Consider the following 10,265-nt stretch of genomic DNA (forward strand, 5'->3'; position numbering starts at 1 on the left):
CGTTAAATGGATCACTGGGAATAGTACCCAACAATTACCGGCATAATGGGCTACGAAATTGGGCTTCTCTAATTTATTATTACCCAGAAAGTAGTATTTATTCCTACACCGCCCATATTTCTTCATGCATCCCTACATTTTTTAAAAATTTTAAAACTATTTACTTTCTTTCAAAAATTCAACACCCCATTTCTTTTCTTCAACGGATTTTAAAATTTGTTAAAAGATTTTTCAAACCTTCATTTTAAAAAAGAATTTAACGGATTTTGAATTGTGGAAAAGAAAAAAAAATGTGAGATAATATAAGGAGAAATACTCTTCCATAAAGTATGTTTTGACTTTCCCATCATGGAAGGTATTTTGTAACATAATCTTTATGGAAATATGGGACAAGAAAAAGAAATTGTTTCTTTAATTTTGAGTCGCGCGTTTAAGATGCATTGGTACCAAAGTTACGAAAACAGAACTGTGTGCAGTATTAAATATGGTGTTATTGATTTAAAGGGAAAATATAATTACTAGAATAGCAGTAGATTGGGACATGAGAAGAAAGAAAAGGGTTGTTAAGAAGCCCGTTATACACGCGAAGCATTGCTTTGACCTGTAAAAACATTTCGCACAGAATATTTCCAGCAATAAATTTTCTTTTGAATAATTTGGTAGGTTCAAATCGTAGCTTCTAATAGAGATTCAACCGTTCCTTGGTCCTTTTTTCTAAGAGAAAGATCTCACGTTGAATATTTGATAACAGATCATCACGTTAATCTCCCAAGCTACACGCCACTCGAAGGAAAAGTTGATGCGGTGCCGAATTCTATGCACAATATTCAAATAATGAAATTGCTAATTCAAAGATTAATTCTTTATCCTGCTTTAACTGATACCAATTGCTTTATATTTTTCTTTCATCAACAAAATGTGAATATATAAACATAACGGGTGTTTGTCCATACACATGTGAAGACACAACCTTCCCTAGCTACGTCAGAGGGGTTACAGCCTATTTTACCTGTTAGGCATTTAAATGTTATAATAACCAAGGAAATGCTGTACAATATGAACCTATCTGTAGTAGCCCAATATAAATATCTTGTTTCAACATATTGAAAATTTCATATAATAAAAGAATAAAGAGAATTTGAGATTTATCTAAAAAAAAAAATAGGATGAAGGATATCAATCCCGGTTGATAAAAGGTATTCATGCACTTTACTTTATCTTTGTTGAATATTTCCTCTTAAAAACACACGAGTTATATTGTCTCCACAGATTTGAAGACCGTAACAATCTCCATTCAGTTTTCCTTTTTAATCTCAACCTGAAAAATGTCAGTAATAGTACATTTTCTATTCATTTGAAATAGCAGTAAAAACATTCATCCAATGGTAACAGTTTTGTCATAAACATGGACAAATGTTCATACATATAAAAGCCTTTTATTTGAATAAAATGTTAAACCATTAGACAAGAGACACTGAAAATGAGGATTAACGTTAATTCATACTTTACGAAAGCTGAGGATGTTTCTCTTTTTCTTTGTGTTTTTCTTCTCACAGACTAGTCTAGTCATCCTTGGACGTTATACAGACGAAATAACCCACAGCCACTCCTACAATAACCCCTTCTTCCCTCTCTCCCTCTTCAGAACAAGGAGATAAACAAGGAAGTGTAAGGTGTAGAAACATGGTTGGAAAGTTGAAGCTTGCGTTATTTATGTTAGTCTCTCTTCTTCTCACATCCTCAGTACAGTCACAGACATGCATGAACCACACCTTCACAGACAACAAGGTCTTCACCTCATGCCGCGATCTTCCCCACTTAACCTCGTACCTTCACTGGACCTACGACCAGGCCACAGCCAAGTTGGACATGGCATTCAGACACGCCGGAATCAACGCTTCGGATAGGTGGGTTGCATGGGCCATCAATCCCAACAACAACCTCGATTCGGCTATGGTTGGAGCACAGGCTCTGGTGGCTATCTCAGAATCCGGTGGTGCCCCAAGAGCATACACTTGTTCCGTCCAAGGTTACTCAACCCAGTTGGCAGAGGGAAACATCTCTTATCCTCACTCTGGCCTCACGGCTACCCGTCAGAACAGTGAGATCACCATCTATGCCACCCTCACTCTTCCAAACGGCACCACCAATTTGGTCCACCTTTGGCAAGATGGTCCTCTTTCTGCTTCTATTCCTTCACAGCATCAACTTGCAACTTCTAACCTCCAAGCCAAGGAAATCTTGGATCTTCTCTAGTTCAATGCAGCCAAGATCAAGTGGGAAGTATATATTCACTTAGAACAAAGAATAAATTAATGTAAGTAACTGGCTTTCGCAATCTTTTTTGGGTGCTTGTTAATTGATTTGAAAGATATTTTTTTTATTTGAGTGGATTTAGAGTTAGCAGATAATGAATTTGAAAGTAATTTTTTTTAATATCTCATGTTAATTAAATTTTACACTAATTCTCACAAACGATATTTCTATAATCACTCTCGTTTATCTCTAAATTCACTCAAATAAAAAACAAAAAAATTTTATCTTCAAATCCTCTCAAATCCACTCAATTCCTTTTCAAAATCCATTCCAATAAACATAGGATTAGTTTCGACTTCTAAGAGACGAGAGTTTTCAAATTATATAAAGAATAATACAGTTCTATAACCTGACTCAAATTGTTATGTTTCTTTTGCAGGCAAATAAACAGACACCCATACATTTTGTTCCTTTCCTTCTGCAGAATAATAACGATGATACATCCCTCGTGCAGCCAGAATCTATAACCCATGAGGAAGTGGACGTTTTTCATTTTTCTTTTGTATGATTCAATATATAGTTACATTTATAAGACTATAATAAATAACACTTGATCTATATGTATTCATAGATATATTGAATATATTATTACTATTCTTAAATGTGATATTAATTCACGCATATTATTATATATATATATATATATATATATATATATATATATATATATTTGTTAGCAAACAAAAAAAAATGTTAGTAGAAAAAGTCGAAGTAATAATTTTATTTAATAAAAAGGAGGAGCATCCCTTACCCAACCATTACAAAATTAAGAAGAGAAACGAATTCATATGACTAAATGGTTTTTTTACCCATCTTATGTACCTTTGTTTTTCGCTAAAATACCATAATGAAACCATTTTTTTTAGAATAATATTTTTTGACACACCTAAATATTTTACATTAATTTAAAATTATCCTTTCTTGCTTTTCACTCTCTTCTTTCTTGAAAAAATACAAAAATTTATAATTTTATGACCAATTTATTCTTGTATTATGTGTCAAATGAATGTAAAAGTGTGACATAGTACCATTAATTCTTTTTTTTATCACAAATTTTTGGTATAAGTCGTGGTTTGAGGAAGCGATTTTATTATAACTTAAGTAAAAGTCGTGAACTATGATTACAATATTTGCGGAAAAAGAAAAATATTGTTTTAAGGTTATACTTTGCTTAGTGAAACAGGGAGTATTGGACACAAATTCCAATTTTTTTTTGGCATTAGAAGCGTGTGTTTTGAACATAACTTGTAACATGAAATCAAACCAAATGAGAATAACTTTCCATGGTTAATTTTTAATTGAAAATTGTGATATGAGGACACGTTTTTATTACACCAAAACCTGTAATAAAAAAAAATTGTATATTCCAATATTTTACAAAAAAAAAAAGTACACCAAATAAGTAAATTTGTCATACTAAGTGGGTTAATTGATCCCAAGGTAAATTGACCTTATTTAAAATATTTGAACCAAATTTAAGTTTACTTATATTTATTTTGAGTTAAATAAATAAATTTAACAAAGTATTTAATTAATTAAAATTAAATAATTAACAAATGATTTATTTCGTTTATGCTTTTATTTCTTTTTATCAAAATCATGTTAGATTGAACGTTGATCACAATGTTAAAAGTTATAATATTTAATTACGATGCAACATTTTCTATTTAAAAACCTAATAGTCTAAACGTCATAATTCAGTTTTAACTTCGCACGACAATTAATGTTACATTAAACAAATAATACTAACAAATATTCTTCATAAGGAAAAACTAACAAATATTAAAAGTAAGGAAATATTATACAAAATATTTAATAATATGCTACTATACGCAAAAAAGTTAAAAGATTGTAGTATTTGTCTTTTAAATATAGCTATTGTATAGGATTCAATTGAGTTGGAAAAGAATATACTTTTTATGCATGTTTTTATTTATATTTTATCATATTAAAAGAATAAATTTTTCAGAAAATATATAATTCTACAAGAATAATTTAAAAGAATGATTATTTTATGTAAAGAAAATATATATTACTTTTAAGTGGAGAATTTATATAATTAATTACATTTTTTATTAATTTTAATAAGGACTAAATATTGTTTTGATTAAAAATTTAAATTAGTTAATCTTCAAAATTTTGGTGCAATTTAGTTCCTCAATTCTAGAAATGTATGTATTTAATCTTTTTAATCAAATTTTGTTAAGTTTATTTGATAAATTTATTTGATGTTTCAAATCTATTTTATGGTAAATATATGTGTTATTTACATTTTTAATTCAATATTATTTGAGAAACGCATTTAAAATTTTAAATAAACTTAACAAATGACTAAATAAATTAAATTAATCCAAAGTTTTGAAGAGAGATTAATTTTAATTTTTACATTAAAAAACTAAAACCATATTTAATCGTTTTAATAATTATGAAATTGAATTATTTGTTTTTTTTCACTGTAACAATTATTTATGATGAGTAATTTTTAAACATAATTGAGTGAATAAAGTCGATTGCATTTATAATTTTAAAGAAAAAAAAAGTGTGAAAAAAAATGCACGTTATTAATTATGAAATAGTGGTCAGATTTCCTGAACACTTTTAATCTAAAAATAATGTTTGAATGTATTTGTGGGATATATTTTGTATGCATGTTTACAAGAAAGATAAAAATTTAGCGAAAGATGAAAATAGTTAAACAATATGTTTGATGTGAATGTGATGAGGCGTATTGAGTAATGAATAGGAGTGAAAAATGGTGAGGATTGAAAGGGAGAACACATGAGAATTGTCTTGTAATAAGGGTGAGAGAAGAGAACAAGTAAAACAAAACATCAACCAAAAAAACATAAAAGACATTTCTAGAATGGTTGGAGTTAAAAGCACTTGGTCAGGATCATAAACTTCAAACATTGAGTTAAAAGTGGATTGATAGAGATGTTACACGAACCTTGTCCAATCCACCAAAGATCTTCTTATTCTGAAACTTTCAGCTCACCTACCATTTCGCACACATAATCTCCTTATTAACTATTACTTGAACGCAATCAAATATTATAAGGGAATGTTAATGGACAATTACCTTAAACACTTGAGACTTGACTAAGCTATCTTCTACAATCCCTTCGAATTTACTAATCGTAACTTGTAATCAAGTTTTCACCCTAAATTTTCCACAGGTCATAATTAATGAGTCAATTTTCCAAGCAACACGCCAAAAAAGCAGGGTTGTGCTGGGACGAAGAAAAAGTTGGTCATCTAAAATAAAAGTCTTCCTAATAATATATCAACGAAGATGACGAATTCATGGCTTAATATTCAAATGCAACTATTTTGGAGCTTTTCAACTTTTCCGCATCTAACATCTTTGGACTATTTTATTAATAATTTTCCCTGCAAACCAAATATAAGAAACATCTCTTTTCTTTTATTGTTGAGAAGAAAATTCAGAAAGAGTTAGACCTTCATAAATACGGTCAAACTGAACAAATTTAAAGTAAGTTCAGTTCAATATGAGATAAATAATATATAAATAGAAGATTCTAATTTTTTATTATAATTCCTTATACATTTGTTTGTAATTCATTACTGTTGAATTTTCTTAATGGCTATTATCAAGAACGGTTTCAGAACTTGATTTATTTTAGTAAAAACTGAGAAATTTAAAAAAAAAAATGAAATTGTAAAAATATTTGTTGTGAATATATATATGAAATTGGAGTTTATATATAGTATAAAGTAGATGTCTTTGTATTATAATTTTTCTCGTGATTTACATAATAATATAGCTTTTTGGATTGTTCTAAAAAATCTAATTAGCTACAAACATAAGAAGGAGAAGATGCATGTAGTTTTCTAGTTTATAGAATAGAAGTATCAAACGTTACTTTTCCTTTATTTTTTGTTGGGTTTGAAATATTCCCAATAGAAAAAATGTTTAAATTAGAGGTATTAAAGTAGATTCTGTCATCGTTAATTAATATAAAGAAAGATATTATTTAGGCCATTAGGGTCCCCTTCTACATGTTTGCTTGACTTCCACAAATGACTTCAATGTTTCCAGTAAGCGTCTTTCTTCCGTTACTTTTCTTTAATATTCGATCAAAATGCATGGTTTTGAAATTCTAAGAGTCTTACTAAATATTTGTTTAACTCCAACTTGGTTGATAAAATCTATTATGACTGTCACAAATATTTACACTTTTTTCTTCAATGTTAGAATCAGCATTCACGTAGTGCTTTCGAAAGTTTCTGTCACAGATTCATAGTCTTACAATTACGTATGCATAAGGCTGCGCAACGTATTTACATGTATATGGTCATGGATCATATGGTTGAACAAATCAAACAAAAAACTGAATGAGAACTGAGATTATATATCAACTATTAAGAAGTTGATTTCAAACTCAATTTAATCTTATAAAATGGATTTACCCAGTGATATTTGTATTTATTTATATAATATAAATTTATTCATGTAGATTTTCAATACATTTTTTTACCTCGAAACATATATTAGATATTAACATTGGTTTACAGTAATCCAATAATAAATGACACATATGTCTAACTATCAAATAACAAATTAAATTTAGTTTAGATAAATTTTATATAATTGTAAGAAACCTGACTTTAAATTTAACTAAATTTTATAAAATCAATTTAAAAATAAAATTTACAATCACCTTTTATATATTTAAAATAATTTTATATCTCTAATTAATATAGATGTCCGACATTAATTAATAAATGTTAAATTTTAAACTTCAGTCTAGGACTCTACGTAATAAAATAGAGTTAAAACGCTTAAGAACATGAACGTGTTTAGATAACTTTTAGTTTTTTGTTACTTTAAATTCTAATGGTTTTTTAAAGATGATAAAAACTTCAGGTGATTTTTACCTTTTTATTAATTTCATAATTAATAAAGACATATATATTATTATGGATATTTTTATTTAATTTTATTATCAATGTAATGAATAAATAAACTGATTTTACAATGTTATTTAATCATAAATTATTGATGATATGAGTTTTTTGGGTAATTATTATAAATTTTAACAAACTTACCGAAATTATTTTATATTTTCAATGTATAATATATATTTTTTAATTTATTTAATAACGTTATATCAGTTATCTATAATTAATTTTAAAACATATGTTTTTCAATCATCGTTATTTATTATATCATTTTTAGTCATACTTCAGTTCATTTTAATTAACATAATAAAAATATGATGTCTTCTGAAAAGTATGTTATTTTTGCTTTATTTTAATTTTAAACCACATATATCTCAACATATGTAATATAACACGAATAATATAAATATCTTTATAATTGATGTATGAATGTAAATGAAAATATTTTATAATTAAAAAAATAAAATTATGAAGACTCCAAAATATATTTTTATCAATGAATTAAAATAAAAAAAAGTACATAAAAGTATTATATAACATGCTGTCATTTTATATTTATTAATTGTTTTAATGAATAACTTTGTTAAATATTTGTAAATTAATAAACTAATCTAACAGCTCCTATTTTTTAGTTAGTCTTGTAGTTTCAATTATTTTTGTGAAAAGTATGGTTCAAGTCTGTATGTAAGACTTGTCCCAGACGCAGTATTATCTAAAGTTAAAAAGTTAATGCCTATTTAACAACTTAATAAAAAATAACTTGTAATTTGAGTCAAGTTACTTTTTAGGAAGACTTTGAAGATATTATCTAATTCAAAAAATTTACTGAGTGCATTTTGATCCGAAATTTGCAATCTGTTATCGTTTAAAATAATTATCATGTTTTTCTGATATCTTATCTGTTTTGGAGAGTAAAATTTTATTATGATTTGGTGTTAAAAAACATCTTGAAAAAATAAAAAAGATAAATATATATTTAAAATATTTAGATCTTAACTTTTAAATATTAATAAAAATATATATTTTTAATCTAATTTAAACATAATGTTATCGGTTCCACAATAAATATCCATTTTAATTTTACTAAATAACATTATTAGAATTAATCATCGCTATGATAAAAATATATTAATTATAATATTATTTTTGATATAAAATTTTCTACATTAACATGATTCTTATTTATTCATTGCATACATTATTAATAAAAAGGTAACAAAATCAAGAAACTATATATACTTTCTTTTTTCTGAACATTTATTTTAAAGATAATGATACTTTTGACAACATTTTTTTATAACATTTTAACATCATTTATGTATCATTTTCTGATTGGTCCAAAATTACTCCACAATCAATAATAATAATAATTATAAATACTAACATGGATCAATTACAGAATGACACAATTACAGAATGACACGTAAATGATGTTAAAATGTTGTCAAAAGAATGTTGTTAAAGTATCATTATCCTTATTTTAAATATATGATACCAGTGTTTATACTTTTCACGAAAAAAAATACTAATTGTAATGATTTATTTATCTAATGTTAGAAGTTTAGATGATAAACAATGTTAATAAAAGAAAAAAATCAACTGACCAACTTTAATAACTTTGGTAAAATTACTGACTGGATAAGTATTTTGTTACCTCAAAAAGCCTCAAAAACATATCTTCCGTTAAAATTATTTTAAAGATTAAGAAGGCAACCCTGATTTTGAAGGCGTTAAAAGTTAATTAAGGTAAAGGCGAGGCATCCCCTCTTACTTTGACGGAAAATGTGAAACTCTTTGACGCGTTGACGCGCTATGTGTGTCGTTTAAACTTTCCACACGCAAACTATACTTTATCTTTTTTATATTGCTATTAACCACCTTTTTTTTATTAACTTTACGAGCCACTAATTTTTGCCATCAATTCACCCTTCTTTTATGAATTTATTTTTTATGACATTTTCATCACTTAAACTTCACTATATATTTAAGGATTTTGAAAACCAATTCCAAACCATTTTTGTCAGATTAACCTCAATTTAATTTTTAAAATATATTTTATTGTAAATAGTCTATAAACGCTAATAAAATATATTAAAAGAGAGACTGAATTGATGAGTGTTTAATATTTTTTATCTCACTATTTTTTCTTATTTATTGCGTCGAGTACTTTTACCAACAACTTTGTGAGTGTCAATTGTTTTACTTTACCAATATTTTTACACGACAAAAATTTCAGCATTATCTTAACTTGTATACTCTTATTATTTTAAGAACTATTCAATATAATATAATAGTTGAATCAACACAATGTTATGAATTTCTCATTTCCTCCTCTTTCATTCACTACCAATTTTTATTTCCTCAATATTTTTTATATTTTTAGTAAATCATGCACTCTTTTCTTCTTAAGAATTTTCACAGATCATAATTATATGATTTCCATTCAAGAAGATCGTATGGTATTTGATAATGACAAAGAAAAGAAATATAAATTTTCGAGTATTTTTATTTTATTTTCCATATATTTTTTATTTTAAATTGAAAATATTTATTTTTATTATATTTTTCATTTATTCATGTTCAAATTTCCTTTCTTTCTAGCAAACCCAAACAAGTTAATTAAAGGACGCGTAAAGAAAAAGTTGTGGAAATTTTATAAAGCACTCACTCAGCACTTATTTAATTACCAGACAAATGCATTTGAATATACGATAAATTTAAAAAGCGTTAAATAAATAAATAAAAAAAATCAATCTCAATTTATACTGTGGAAGTGGTAATCTACGCGGAAGCTTTCAGTTTGATTCGAGCAATAATAGTGTTTATCACTTTAAATCACTTCAAACTATTCATGTCATGGGCCAAAGTATAAAAAGTACTTTTTCAGGGAATTCCTGTTTTATTATTACCCTATTTAATACTTAAATATAAAATACGTGACTTTAACCTAATTTTTAATCCTCATAAAACCACGGTCAAGTTTGATAGTAAAAATTGGAACAAAATTAACTTATAAGATAAAATTT

At 26.5% G+C, this 10,265-nt stretch overlaps 1 pseudogene across 1 annotated transcript; it reads left to right on the forward strand.

Annotated features, from left to right (window-relative positions):
* The first annotated feature begins 1,462 nt into the window (after nt 1-1,462).
* Nucleotides 1,463-2,918, forward strand: LOC124839437 (cytochrome b561 and DOMON domain-containing protein At5g47530 pseudogene; annotated as a pseudogene). The gene is made up of 2 exons (XR_015786972.1): nt 1,463-2,317; nt 2,696-2,918. The product of XR_015786972.1 is annotated as a cytochrome b561 and DOMON domain-containing protein At5g47530 pseudogene (transcript).
* Nucleotides 2,919-10,265: the final 7,347 nt, after the last annotated feature.

Source organism: Vigna umbellata, chromosome 5, assembly GCF_029865625.1.
Source record: "Vigna umbellata cultivar VRB3 chromosome 5, Vumbellata_1.0, whole genome shotgun sequence".
Taxonomy (NCBI): domain Eukaryota; kingdom Viridiplantae; phylum Streptophyta; class Magnoliopsida; order Fabales; family Fabaceae; genus Vigna; species Vigna umbellata.